Raw genomic sequence first — 15,665 nt, forward strand, 5'->3', positions numbered from 1 at the left:
CCACAGTATTGGTCAACTGGGTCTCCCATGACTCACAAGGGGCATTAGGCCATATCCCCAGGAGACGGGACAGGGCTGGTTCTGGTTCCTATTTCCCATGAGGGTTCAACTTCAGGGTGGAACAGAGATTAAGACAAACCCACCGAACCCTCCATCTGGTCTACCCTCAAGGTCCCAGGGTCAGGTTGGGCTCAATGGGGTGCTCAAATCCTGATGAGCTTCTTGCCCTCAGACAGAAAGGTCAGGTGCTCACCATCCAGGTGATACACTGTCATCCTCTCAATGGTTGGGGAAGTGGGCTTTTGCAGGACAAAGGATTTCTCTGCCTCTGAGAGTAGTCAACTTTCCATGATGACAAATGTGAGTCTGTGCCACCTCTCTCCTAGATCAGAGTAAAAAGGAAGTTTATTTTGATAGTGATACCTGCTGCATTAGACGAAAACTTTCCTGAGCTAAAAACTTGCATCTTTAGATAAAAAGGGTTCATTGACTACCAAGGAAAAATAATGCAAAGAGAAGCACATGTAGACCTACTATGGGGATATGCTTTTTTTTAATTTCAGGGATAAGGAAAAATTTTTGTAAATATCCAGACAGATAAAAGAAACAGGATATCTATAAAGGGGATAGTGGAGTTACAGGTATCAGAGTTTCCCCCACAATACTAAGTGCTGCTAGACAATTGTGTTGTGGGTCCCCAGCACTACCCCTGGGTTCTATGATTCACTGGGAGGATGCACAGGACTCAACATAGGGCTTTAAAAATAGCTATGATTTATTGCAGAAAAAGGATGCAAAGCAAAATCAGCAAAGGAAAAGGGGCCATGGGGTGAAGTCCCGAGGAAACCAGGCACAAGCTTCCAAGAGTCTCCTCCCAGTGGAGTCACAAAGGACTCAATTCCTCCAGCAATGAATTGTGACAACTCGTGAAATTTTGTCTTTCGGGGAAGCTCTTTTTTTGTTTGTTTGTTTGTTTTTCCTTTTCATTTTGCAAGAGGCATTCTCATTAGTTTTTTTAAAATTCAGTTTTACTGAGATATAGTCACATGCCATACAATCACCCATGGTATACAATCAACTGTTCATGGTACCATCATACAATTGTGCATTCATCAGCCCAATCTATTTTTGAACATTTTCTTTGCACCAGAAAGAATAAAAATAGGAATAAAAAATAAAAGTAAAAAAGAACACCCAAATCATCCCCCCATCCCACCCTATTTTCCATTTAGTTTCTGTCCCCATTTTTCTACTCATCCATCCATACACTGGATAAAGGGAGTGTGAGCCACAAGGTTTTCACAATCACACTGTCACCCTATGTAAGCTACACAGTTAGACAATCCTTGCAGTTTGATAGTCTCAGGTATTTACTTCTAGCTATTCAATACACTAAAACCTAAAAAGGGTTATCTATATAGTGCATAAAAATGCTCACCAGAGTAATCTCTCAACTCCATTTGAAATCTCTCAGGCACTGAAACTTTATTTCGTTTCATTTCGCTTCCCCCTTTTGGTCAAGAAGATGTTCTCAGTCCCACAATGCTGGGTCCAGGCTCATCCACGGGAGTCATATCCTGTGTTGCCAGGGAGATTTACACCCCTGGGAGTCAGGTCCCACATAGGGTGGCGGGGTGGGGAGGGCAGTGAGTTCATCTGCCGAGTTGACTCAGCTAGAGAGAGAGAGGGCCACATCTGAGCAACAAAGAGGTACTCAGGGGGAGACTCTTAGGCAGAATCACAAGCAGGCTTAGCTTCTCCTCTGTAGTAACATGCTTCATAAGGGCAAGCCCCAAGATAGAGGGCTTCATATACCAAACTGTCAGCCCTCAATGTTTGTGAGAACATCAGTGTTACGGTTTGCTAATACTGCTGTTTCACAAAACACCAGAAATGGACTGGCTTTTATAAAGGAAGTTTATTTGGTTACAAAGTTACAGTCTTGAGGCCACAAAGTGTCCAAGGTAAGACATCAACAATAGGGTACCTTCACTGGAGAAAGGCCATTTGTATCCAGAAAACCTCTGTTAGCTGGGAAGGCACATGGCTGGTGTCTGCTTGCTTCCAGGTTGCGTTTCAAAATGGCATTCTCCAATGAGTCAGCTTTCAATGGCCATCTTCAAAATGTCTCTGTAAGCTGCAGCTCCTCTTCAAAATGTCACTCTCAGTTGCTCTGAGGTCCCTCTTTTTGTGAGCTCTTTTTATAGGACTCCAATGAACAAATCAAGGCCCACACTAAATGGGTGGGGCCACACCTCAATGGGAACATTCAATCAGAGTCATCACCCACAGTTAGGTGGGTCATATCTCCATAGAAACATCCAGTCAAAAGGTCACACCCTAATCAAAAAGATTAATCGATCTGCCCCCACAAGACTGCATCAAAGAACATGGCTTTTTCTGGGGAACATAATATGTGCAAACCGGCACAATCAGCAACAACCCAGGTGGGGAAGTCCAACATTTCCTTATTTTCTCCTGGCTCCTCATGGGAGCCCTGCAAATGTATTTTTATTCTCTGCCCAAATTACTTTAGGATGCATTGCTGTTTCACACTAACCTGTACAAACCCACCAGAGAGACCCAGTGTTTTTATTGAGGGCTGGTCATGTAGGCATGCTTTGCCTAGCACATACCAAAATTCTGGACTCCCTGGAGGAAAGCAAGTGTTCAGCCTAAGCTGCATTATTTGTATAGTTGAGGCAGTTCTTATGAGTTCTGGGAATGGTGAGAACCTTCCAGAAATCCAAGTTCCCAGAGGCCAGCCAAGGATCAACCTTGCAGGCAGGACTTTTTAAGAATAGCAGCCTCAGACCTGCTGTGTTAACTTTTTCTGCACAACAGTGAATCAGCATCTGCAGACCTTTGAGTTTAAAAGAGTGTGACCCAATAATTCTAAACTCAGCCAAAGTTTTACTCATGGGCCATGGCAATCGACAGACATTCTCAAGATGCAAGGTCTTAGAACACCATGTCCTTACTAAAAAAATTACTTGAGTAGTTTGCTACTGCTACTGTAACAAATTACCACAAATGTAGTAGCCTAAAACAATACAAACTTATTATTCTACCACTACTAGGTTAAAATCCAGGTGTCAGCAGGACTGCATTCCTTTCTGAAGGCTCTAGGGGAGGATGCATGTCCTCACCTTTTCTAGTTTCTAGAAGACACCTGCTTTCCTTAGCTGGTGGCTCCCTCCCTCCATCCTCAAATCCAGCAATGGCAGGTTGGACCTTTCTCACGTGGCCATCTCTCTGATCTGCTTCTGTTGTTACATCCCTTTCTCTGACCATAGCCAGGGAAAGTTCTCTGCTTTTAGGGATTCATTTGATCAAAGTGAACCCACCTGGATAATCCAGGATAATTTTCCTATCTAAAGTCCTTAACCTTAATCCCATCTGCAAAGTCCCTTTTGCCACAGAGAGTAACATATTCACAGGTTCCAGGGGTCAGGATGTGGACTTCTTTGCAGGGCCATAATTCTGCCACCACAGTAGGTATTCCATCACTCAAGACATGAATCATACTAAAGATCGCAAGGTTTGTGGGGGAGAAGGAGGACATGGTGCAAGGGTTCCCCGGATGGAAGGGGAATGGGAAAACTGGAAGCCAGTGTTTGAAGGAGTGTGTTTGAAGACTTACATAGTTCAATGGTGGGCGAACAAGGTGGGGGTGAAGGAGTAAGAGGGCTTGTGACCATATCATGAGGGTCTTGGGTACCAGGGTAAGGCACTGGCTCTCCATTTGAAGGCCATGAGTAGGCTAGAGATGAGCTGACTCCTGAAAAACAAGCATGGCAGCAAGGCGGAGAAGGGGAACAGAGAAGAAAGACCAGCAGACCTTTGGACTGGCTGAATAAGGGATAATGAAAGTCAGAAATAAAAGGGTTAATAACTGGCTGTGCTTGAACCCTTGCCCTGGGCCAGGCACTGAGCTAAGGGCTTGACATTAATTATCTCATTTTATTATCTTCCCAGGTGCCATTACGGAGAGACGAAGAAATTGAGGTCGGGTGTGTTATCCAAGTACACAAGGCCACTGGGTGGGAGGGAGTGGGGATCTGAAAACCCGTAGGCCAACTCCAGACTGCTCCTTCCTGCATCTGTGCAAGGCAGTGGTGGTGAAGACATGAGGGGAGAGGAGAGAAAGGAAGAGGGCAAATGTACAAATCTCACTCACAGCTTATACATGGCCGTAAAGCAGAAAGAAGAGCCTACAGTAGCTTCAAGATTCTCAGTGGAGAATGGGAGGAGGGGAAGTTTAGGCAACTACGATAAATTCCATCAGGGGTATATTGAGTGTTTGAGACCCTCCCTAAGGAGTCTGGGTTGGGTTATGGACTCAGAATTTATCCCTGGGTAGAATCACAAGAGGGGTGTGTGTGGTGTGGGAAGAGATGTAGGTCAGGAGTGGGGGTGGGGTGTGCAGGGGTAGGTGGGGGGTGCACACCCATTGCCAGACCACATGGTCTGTTATGTCCCAGACTGCTGACCAAAGAGGAAAACAGCTGGGCAAACTCCGTGATCTCCACAGCTAGTTTTTGTTCCAGGGCAGTCTCTGGGATTAGCCACAGGGAATCTTCCCCAGGTCTCTGGCCAGGGGTTCAGAGTTATTGTCTGCTCAGTCAGCGGCCCATCTCCTCCCCCAACCTGATGCACAGTCCAGGGTATGTGGAAAGTCTTGCTTTTCTCTTAAGATGTTTCTGGCACTCACTGGCTGCCCCTGCCAGCCCCGTGCGCCCACACCCACGCACTGTCCATTACAGCAATGAGACCATGAGGGCAGGGGATGCGGCTGGTGCGGCAGGACAGCAGGATGCCTTGACTGGCGTCCCAAAGTCCAAGCATCTGAGTGTTCTCCTCCTACCCAGACAGGGGAGAAATTTCCCATTTCTATCGACACCAGCAGACTGTAGGGCAATGACCCTGAAATCCCACCCCCCGTCGTAATTATTGCACATGCCTGCCTCCTTCCTTTCCCATACCATTTCCTCTCCCAGAATGTTCTTTCTGCTCTTCTCCACGTGAAGCACGTGAAGAACCCAGGGTCATCCTCTGGGATGCAGATGAGAGGCCACCTCCTCAGTAACCTGCCCTCACCCAAGTCTGCACTTGCACCTCTGCTGGAGCACATGGGTTTTGTTTTGTTTTGTTTTTTTAATCTTCCACTGTATTGTGAGTTAGCTGAGTGCAGGGCTGGATCTTTTTCATCCCTGTATCTCCTGTCTGTCCAGCACATTGCCTGAGACACGGAAAGGCAGTCAGGCAGGGAAAGGGGAGGGAGAAAGGGAGAGAAGAATAAAGGAGAGAAAGGAGAGGGACTAGGGGGGAAGCAAGGAGGAAAGGAAAGGAGGGAGAGAAGAAAGGGGGAGCGACACATAAGCTGTTCCTTGTCTGCGTGTCTGTGTGACCCACAGAGACTGCACTCAACCGAGGGAAGGTGTTGAGAAACCCCCAAGGAGAGCAGCTCGTCAGTTCTGACTAAGCCCAGGTCCTTCTATCAACACTTCATTTTCTAGGAAAAGCCTGAATCCCAACAGCTTCAGGACAAAGAGGCAGCAGGTCCCAGACTGAGATGTCAGAATCATGGACACCGTCTGGGCTGGTGAGTTGGTAAAGGTTCATGACAGTTTCATTTATGCGAACGAGTAAGATGAAAGCTGAATAATGAAAACACATGTTGGAACCTCACTTGTTCAGCCATAACTCGAGTGACTTCTTTGCTGAATCAGATAAAAGCTTTGAAACACTGGAAGAATATTTTTTCAATTTGTGTTGTTTATGATGTAATGGCTACAGGCACGACATACTTTTAAGTTGTAAGAAAATGCATTACTAACACTTTCTCTGTTACTTTCTTAAGTCTAGATAATCAACAAAACAATAAATCAAGCTTTCATGTGCACAGTTTGTGGCTTTCCAGGGTGTAAATACTCCCATCACAACCCCATCAGTGAAGATGGATTTGGGAAGAGATGCGTGGCTGCATATCGTTATATAGTATTTTTACTGCATGGATATAATAGAGGTGAATAACTTCAAGAGCATAGTAAAATGGAGTAAAATAATTAGGAAGTGATGAGTTTTGAGTATATATTACCTTTGCTTTTAATATAATTTTTTTAATTGTGAGTTTATATGAGTAAAATTTTAATAACAGCTGAGTTTAACTGCCTGCTTGCAAAATTACTGGAAATTTAACAATTGGCTCCTGCGAGTCAGTGGGAGTTGGCTCCAGCACACCAGTGGACAATCCACACCGCGGTCAGCCAGGAACTGCACGCCTGTCTGCATCCTGCCACGTCCCAACAGGGGTCTGCAGGGCTTGGAAAGGCCTGGAGGCGGCTCATCAGCAACACTGGTGGAAACCTGTCTAGGGTGTGTGTGTGTGTGTGGAGAGGAAGAAAATTCTGGCATAAAGAATTATTGTACTTAACTCTATGGGAATATGTCCTTGCAGCACCAAGTGTGGTTCACTTTTAAGAGAGAGAGAGTGTCAGTCACGCAGACAAGACTAAATTGTTGTAATGCTCTGTCGTCCTTCTAGGAGCAACCCGAGTCCCTTTCCCACCTCTCCTCTGCCCCCCTCAAGCTGGCGGTGTGGCCCCCCTCCTCTGAGCACCCCATGCCCTTTGTCTGTTCCTGGAGTCCTCAGCACCCACCTGGAGAACGACTTGGGCTGTGTCTGCCTCACACGGGGCTGAGAGCTGCTGGAGGGCCAGACCAGGTTTGATTCTTCAACGCGTCCTTGGGCTGTTGGGCAATCTTAAAATTGTTCTCCTTTCTCTTCTCTCAACAAATTCCAGGCATTCGCTCATCCTGCTCCATCTCATCAAGGAAACAGTTACAATCAGTTCAAGACACTTGTGACAGCCACCAATCCCTTCCCTCCACGAAGCTCCGAGGCTGTGACCACCCAAGGTGGCTCTAAGGGCTGAGTGGGCAGCACCGGGCTCGTGGGCATGGCAGCCTCATGGCACCTGCAAATCCACTGCATTTGGCTCTGCAGAGCTTGGCGGCTAGGGCAAAACATGGTTTTTGTCATTTCATTTTCTCCCTCCAGGCCTTAAAACCATCATTGCATGTGGCCACCTGGACAGCTGTTTAAAAGAGTGAAGCAGCAATTGATACACAGAGTAGAGCACCACTGGGGGCTGGAGCCTGCCTCCCTGGCAGCCCTGGATGGCCTCCACTACGGAAGGTAAAGGGAGCCAGGCCCCCAGCTTCCGGCCCCTGGCAGCCACGGCACTCAGGAGCTTGACTCGTGAGTGGACGATATAGAGATGAGACAGTTACAAATGGTCCATGGAAGCAGTTGTAGTGCCCATTTATGGGACATTCCTGGCCAGGCTGAAATGTAGTTATTCTACCCTCTTCTTCACGACCTTCTGCAGCGGCCCTGATTCCATTTTCCAAATGGCTATTCCAGCTTCCCACTGATTCTACAAATCTAATTATCCTTCCAATAAAAATTCTTTTGAATTTTTTTTGCTGAAGTCTCGGTTTATTTTGCTTGCAACTGAGAACCCTGGTAGAGGCAATAACTCCTGCTATAAGCCTTTGCCAAAATAAAGTTGTTGCTTTCGTGTTACATGAGGCAGAACTGCAAGCGCCGAAATGATCTGAATTCTTGTGAGGCACCCCAGCTGCAGGCCTTCTCTCTGGATGAGAATGCAGACTGACCTCTGAAATTCTCATAATCCAGAGATGCTTTTGTGTCAGTTCGGGTGCCTGCAACCAAAGGCCTGTGCTATAAGCCCTCGTCAGAGAAGCATGTTCCAAGGCTACCAGGTGTGGCATGAATTAATTGCAAAACCAAGCCTGCCCAAGCCTTAATGCAAGCTGCTGCTATTTGAGATAGTCTAATGGTCATGTCCCCTTCCAGTCCTGCCCTCTGAGATCTTTCCCTAAATTAAGGTATCTGAGCCAGTTTTCCTTGACTCACCCACCCACAAAATATATTCTCCAAGCTACAACCAAGTCACGCTGCCCTCATCTTTATACAGGTCGCACATGAAGCAGCTGCTTGAGCCCTCAGAGGTGCTGCCGTGATCAGTGATGCAGATAAACCAGATCATCTCACTGAGCCTCATCTATAGAAAGGGGCAAAATAAAAGCTGAGAAAGGTGGTGAGACTCAGATGAGCTAATAGATTTAAAAGAACTCTGTAAACTGTAAGGAGCTCCATAGACATGTGAGAGTATAATTATGTTACTCAGTGCCCTTAAAAATGAAATCAAGTAATAAATTCCTTCTGTGGTTTAGTTCCAGGAAAAAAAACTTTCTCTGCCAGAAATATGATCCACATGGTCCCTACGCTAGAAATGAAAGATGATAACTTTAGTAGCCAGGGCTCTTATTGCAGCATTGGAAACCCAAGCTGAAATAGCTTCAGCAAAAAGAGGGACTTATGGGCTCATGTAATCAGAAAAGGGCAGGGGTGATAGCTTGATTTAGGGATGGCTGGAAGCAGGGATGGCTCCAAGCAGGGATGGCTCCACGGACACGCCTTCCATTCTCTCCCCTCCATCTCTCACCTTTGTCTCTCTCTACATACTGGCTTTGTTCTTTCCCTCTGCACATGTTTTTCGTGCTGGGAAAGCACAGCTTCAAACCCTTCAGACTCTCTTCAGCTCAGTAACTGTAGAAGAAAGAGAATCTACCCTTCCAGCTTCAAACGAAAATATCCTAGGCCATCCCCCCTACATGGGACACGACTCTCAGGGGTGTAAAACTCCCTGGCAATGTGGGACGTAATTCCCGGGGATGAGCCTGGCCCTGGCATCGTGGGACTGAGAAAGTCTTCTGGACCAAAAGGGGAAAGAGAAATAAAACAAAATTGAGTTTCATTGGCAAAGAGATTTCAAATAGAGTAGAGAGGTCATTCTGGAGGTTATTCTCATGCATTATATAGATATCCCTTTTTAGTTTTTAGTGTATTGGAATAGCTAGAAGGAAATAACTGGAACTTGAACTGCGATCCAGCAGCTTTGATTCTTGAAGATGATCATGTAACAATTTAAGGTCTTAAGGTGTGACTGTGTAATTGTGAAAACCTTGTAACTGACACTCCCTTTATCCAGTGTATGGACAGATGAGTAAGAAAGTAAAGACAAAAAATAAATAAATAATAGGGGGAATAAAGGAGATGGGATGTTTTGGGTATTCTTTTTTGCTTTTATTTTTATTCTTATTTTTATTTATTTTCTTTTGGAGTATGAAAATGTTCAAAAAATTGATTGTGGTGATGAATACACAATTATATGATATACTAAGAATCACTGATTGTACACTTTGGATGATTATCTGATATGTGAATATACCTCAATAAATCCTAGGGCAGAACTCAGATCAGTCAGCCTGGAGAAAAGATTTTAGGCAGGAAAATATTTGGTGTGTGGCAGAGTTCTAAATGTCTCCCAATATCCACCCTCCTATTCTTGCTGGAGTCCCTATTTCTGAGCTGGGCATATTGTTGCCCAGTTAATGGATTTCCTGGCTGCCCTTGTAATTAATTGTGGCCATGTGTCCAAGTTCTGATCAATCAGATGTAAGCAGAAGTGTTGTGACGCATTTCTGGAAACTCTTGAGAGAGAGAGGTTTCCCTTCTTCCCCTTCCTGTCTACCTTTCTATTGCTTGGAATGTGGATGCAATGGCTAGAGCTCCAGCAGCCATCCATACCATGAAGTGGCTTTGGGAATGAAAGCTACTTATGGCAGAGGAATGAGACAGAAAGAGCCTGGGTTCCTGACACCATGGAAATGCCCTATCAGCTTTGTGTCCTCTGACTGTTTTTATATGAGAAGAAGCATATACATTTATCTTGTTTAAGCACTAGTATGAGGGCTTGGTTATTTGCAGTCATTCCTGATCCTAAATGATATACAGCTCAGGTTGGGGGAGAGCATCAACTGGAAGGGGCTAGAGAGGAAGCACCCCAGGGGAGAAAACAACAATAGCCATTAGAGTAGCCCAGCGTCTCCCTTCCAGCCTTGGCTTGAGAAACCTCTCAGCAGCTTGGGGGTGCAGCTTCAGCCCATCCTTATAAAAGTAGTTGGGTGTAAAATGCAAACCACCTTTCCAAAAGTGTGCTCCATGGAGCACTCATCTCCCATGGTGCTCTGGAGGAAAAATTGATCTCTGATCAATAAGTCTGCGGAATGCTGCAAATGCTTCTCCCTTCTTAGAGATCCACAAAGCATATTAGCATGTTAAAGGCTCTAAAAAGTCCTTTGGTCAAAGAAACCAAGTTAACTTTCTTCTAATACAGCCTTTCTTCAACCTTATTTTCCATAGAAACTCCCTTCCTCCCCCACATAAATCCTACTAACATCCCACATGGAAGGTGCTTTGGGAAATGGTGTAGATGAACAATAGCAGAAGTGGTGGCCATGACCTTGGAAACTGCTGGGGTGAACAGAGCCTTTCAGCATCATCACTCCTGTTTAACCGCAGTCGCCAGCCATGAGGACCGCCTCGGTGCTGGTCATTGCTGGATCATGATGTCTTAGCTGTGGCTGAGCGGGACTGTGATGTAGACAAAGATATTCTGTTTCTTTGTCTCTTTCACGGGAAGGTTGAAAACAGCTCCCGGTGTGTTTTTGTGGGAAAAGCAATAGTTTAAACCCCAAAGATGAGAAAGGCTTCCTGTTGGATGGCCCTGCAGGCTCAAACCTGCCCTCAACAAACAAACCAAAGGCAGGACGAGAATGAAAGCAAGAGATGTCCATATAAAGTCAGGAAGCGATGCTCTCTGTAGTCTCGGCCAGATCGAAGCCAGAGCCCTCTGTGAATTATAACCCCCTCCAAATGGCCTGAGAAACCTGAGCCCTGCTCTCGGATCACGGGGCCGCGCAGGCTGTCACAGCTTATTAGGGGTCCGCCCGAGCAGAGTCCCGCAGGCCTGCTGAAGTCTGGAGGACCCGTCCTGCAGATTTGTTTGAGGGAAAGGCTCCAGTTATGTTTTTCCTAGGCTGGGAGCGCAGCTCTGGATTGCTGGCTGGCTTATCCCTTGCAAATTGACAGACCAGGGGCTGCCAAAGAGAGGGGCTGAAGACAATGTGAGAAAAAGAAATTCCCAAGACCCGTCTGTGGGGGAGAATCCCTCTCCCTTCTGTCACGAAGACAGGCGGCAGCAGGTGCCGCCTGCTGTTCCCTCAAGTTGAAATCTCTCTCTCCTGCCCTCCCTCAAAGACCCAGATCCTTCGAGGGCCCTTCCCAGACCCAGAATATCCTGGCCTGAGAATCTATTGATCGGCTCTGGGTGCCCAGAGCTGCCCCTTACTGCTAGCGTGGCCTTGGGAAAGTCACTCTGAGTTCTCTGGACCACAGAGGACCAAGGTTATTGGGAGGAGAACACAGAAACGCCAGATAGTGCTGAGCACATCGTAGAGGATTTACATATGTTTTAAATGCCTCCTCTTCCTTCCAGCTTTTTTCTGATTCTTCCAAAGTAAAACTTTCCCATCCCCAATCCTCTGTAAAATATGATTCGATTTATCAAGAAAGTGGAATTTTCTCACCCATTTCACTGAACACAAGGCTTCTGGATCTGAAACTGAGCTCAAAGACTGCCACAAGTGGTACTTTGGAGGCAATTTTGGAATTTATTTTGATTTGTTTGAGAAGTTAGTTCTTGGAGATGATCTCCATGAGTTACGTTTTCAGGGGAGGTTTTTTTTGTTTTGTTCTGTTTTTTTAATATGAACATGTTTTCATCCTAATTCTGTGAAAGACTATCTTGGACCAAATGCAATTCATTCTACCTTTGCTGTAGGAGATTTCCAGAACAAAGAGGTATATAAAGTCCCAAAATGGACTGATTTCATATATTACAGAGGAGAGAGACAGCGTGCGTGTGCCTCAGACAATGAGTTGAGAAGCGGAAGAGGGAGATTGGTTTTCAAATCTGTCCTGAATCTCTCAATTTTATTCACAGAAGCCAGAGCCAGGCTGGGTTGTAAAAGCAGCAGTTAATGTAACTGTAGCCTTCTGTCCAAGGCATCCTCAAACGCCTCGGCAGAGAGGCTCACACTGTAGGAGGGAGATCAAGCCTTGTTTCTATACTTGGAATTGCTTTCTCTCCCTTAATTGGTAATAAAAACCAGAAACCGACATGGGAGTGGGTTTTAGCATTCCAGCTCAGGAGACATTCACCATTCTCCTGCATGGATCCTCCCTCCCAATCCAGCAACGTTATCGTCCTCAAATGCAAATGTGCATGAAAAAGTGTTTTTCATGCTGGAGCACTTTTCCAAGTAATACTATCATCTCATTGAGTAGAGTAACACAGAATACTAGGAAGTATAATGTACTAGAGGCATTCACAGACATGGCCAGCCCCACTGGAGGACAGACAGTGTCTAATTCAGCTTTAGTTCCATAGAACCTAGCACAGGGCCTAGAAAAATGTGTTTGTTGAATGAATAAGTGAGCACATGAATGAAATCATGATGTTTTCAGCCCAGACTACACCTCAGAATAATGACAGTGTGCCAGATACTCTTTTCCAGGGCACTTAAACCTGTGGCCAATGCTTAGCTTTGTTAAGATAAAAACTTTTGTTTTTTCAACATTTATACCAGTTATACACTGGCAGGTGTTGAACCAGATCTGTCTAACATATGTGCTTTATTTGGCCAGCACAGGGGTTTAATTTTTTTTTTTTTTTTAAGGCCTTTGGGTAGGTTCGAACTTGGCAGTGTGGCCAGGTTCTGCCTCTCACTATCCCACCTCCAGCCTGGTCACACATTAGCTCACCTGCTTCGCTCCTGAAGGCTTTAAGTTTGCCATCCCTGGTTTAAATCTCCATGGGAAGCTGCTGTTTCAATCTAACCATGAACATCATGAATTTATTTTGAAATGGATTTGCCCGGGTGACAAATCAAGCAGATCCTTACGGCTTAGGCTGTTTGCAATGAAATATCTCTACTGCAGAACATGGTGCCGGGTCCTCTACACTTAAAGTTGACCCTCTGCCGATGCCATCGGTGAGTTGGGGGTGATTCTGTCCACGTGCTCATCTGCACCGCCAACGTGCAGCCATAATTCTCAAGCTTTCACCAACATCAGCATCACCCAGAGAGCATGTGGAAACCCAGATTGCTGGGCTCCATCCCCAGAACTCCTGGGTCAGTAGATCTGTGATGGGAACCAAGAATCTGCATTTTTAACGATGCTCCAGGGGCCACACCTTGAGATGTGCTGCTCTACAGTTTACAAAGTCCTTTCATGACTGTCATGTTATTAGACCCCGAAGACCAACCTCCGAAGTGAACAGGGCAGGAAGCAGCACCCCCAGTCCACAAATGAGGAAAGGGTGACTCGGGGAGGTTAACAAACACCCCAAGGCCACACAGCTTGACCTGAATTGGGGTCTTTCAATGCCGAGTCTAGCTGCCTGCCAGCAAGGATGGGGTTGAGAGAAGCCATCCAACATCATCTGCTTGAGGACAGGGGATGGACTGGTAAACAACAGAGCTAGCATTTCAGGAAGTCGTTTTCCACCAGAGAGACCTCTGTCTGCAGGCAAGACCTGACAGCCACCCTCCGTCCCTCTCGGTTCCAGGACTCCACGCTGTGGCTCCACGTGGAGAAGTGAGATGATCCAAACCCCCAGGTTTACACCCCAGCAGTGGCAGCCGGCAGGGCAGGAGAGGGGCAGAGGTGCCCCACCCACTGGACCCGTGATTCCACCCCCTCCAGCCCCCACCTTGAATTTTCTGCGTGGCGACCCAAGTGGAGTGAGAGACAGACGCAGGCTGCAGCTTCTGGGTGGGGGGGGTGGGGGGGGGAGCACAGACCATATGGAGCAAGACTGACAGAATTTGGCAGTGCAGACTCCGCAGATGGGCCTGCTTATGTCCAGACACAATCTGAGGCCAGAGACGGAATCATCTCTCTAGCAATTTCTTGTTTCCAAACACGTCTTTTGAAGAATGTGGGGATGCTCTGCACAGATATCAGAAACCCTTGTTGGGAAAGGAGAGGCAGACAGCAGAAAAAGAAAAGTCGCCTTGGGGTGGGGGGTGGGGGGGGGTGGATGGGGTGGGGGAGGGGTCCAAAGCACCCACTTGAATGAGTAGAAGTGACTGGATGGTGAGGAGGAGCCTGGTGGTTTGGGCAGCATTTAAGGGGTCCGTAGCAAGGGTTTCTTATGTGCTTTCTTATGGGAGCTTCACAACAACACTATACTGTAGTTATCTTTACCAGCCCCATTGTACAGCTGGGAAAACTGATATTATAGAGGTCAAGTGATTGCCCAAGGTCATCCAGCTTGTGAGGGCAGGGTTGGGAGTGAAGAAGTGGGAAGGGGGCTCTCAGAGGCAAGATTCTTGCAGTCTCCTGCGTGGTCCTGGTGCCCCAGTCCCTAACATGCCCTTCAGATAAGCTACAGGTCCCTGTTAGGGCTCCCAGGCTCTGTCTTCAAGGCAGTCTGGGGTGCCCTGACCGGCATTCGAGGCCCTACAAGACTGGGCTCTAGCCTGCCTCTCTAGGCCACGTCCACCCTCCCTGCCTGTGCCCAGGCTTGGTCTCAACTAGGCTACTCACCATTCCCTAAACTTGTTCAGTGCTGCTTGGGCTCCAGCCTGGCTGTGGGTGCCCCAACTCATAACCCTCTGAGTTCCTGTGCTTTATGTTATCCTTACTGGTGTCCGCATCTTTTGTCTCCTCATTGAATGAATGAGCTTGTCTCCAAGGACCATGAACTCCCTCCCCTCGCCTCTCGTCTCTGCATGGTAACGAGCATCCTTTACTTGTGATCACTGCCTGACAGTTCACTGTCCCTGATGAGGTGTTATCAGTGGGGACAGAGAAGGGCAGGGAGCTGCCCAAGGTCCCACACCTAGAAGACAAAGCCCCAGAGGCTGGATCCCAGGTTTCCAGACTCCAAGTCCAGTGCTCTTTCCACTGTGCCCCAGTTTGGGGAAGGTGACTTTATTCCCTTGAGAACATGCCACCCATCTACACAGGGGCGGTGCCAGATGCCTCTGGGCTGCCGTTGGGGAAGATGGGGACCATATGAGTTTTCACTTGCTCCTGTAACAAATTGCCACAGATTTAGTGGCTTAAAAACACAAATGTATTATCTAACAGTTCTGTAGGATAGAAGTCTAAAACAAGACTCACCAGGCTAAAAGCATCTTACTGTCAGGGCCGTGTTCCTTCTGGAGGCTCAAGGGAGAGCCCGTTTCCTTACCTTCCATGGCTGCCTGTCTTCCTTGGCTCATGGCCCCCTTCCTCTAGCCTCAAGGCCAGCACAGCAGTTCAAGTGCTTCTCACATGGCATCACTCTGATCTCCTCTTCTGCCGCCCTCTTCCACTCTTCAGGATCTTCCGATTACCCTGGACTCCTGGAAAATCCAGGATAATCTCCCTATTTTAAGGTCACTTGATTAGCATCCATAATTCCATCTGCAACCTAATTCCCGTTTGCCATATAACCTAACATATTCACAGGTTCTGGGAATTAAAATGTGGACATCTTGGTTGGTTTTTTTTTTTGGGAGGGGAGCATCACTGTGCTTACCACAGAGCAAAGGGCAGATTCCTGCCCACAGAGCCCTTTGAGTGGGCAATTGGCAGAGGGTGACGCGAGCCTGGACTGGATGTGCCACGGCCTCAGCACTCTCTATCCTGGGGCACAGTCCCACAAAGCTGCTGC

Source organism: Choloepus didactylus, chromosome 10 (genome assembly GCF_015220235.1).
Source record: "Choloepus didactylus isolate mChoDid1 chromosome 10, mChoDid1.pri, whole genome shotgun sequence".
NCBI lineage: Eukaryota > Metazoa > Chordata > Mammalia > Pilosa > Megalonychidae > Choloepus > Choloepus didactylus.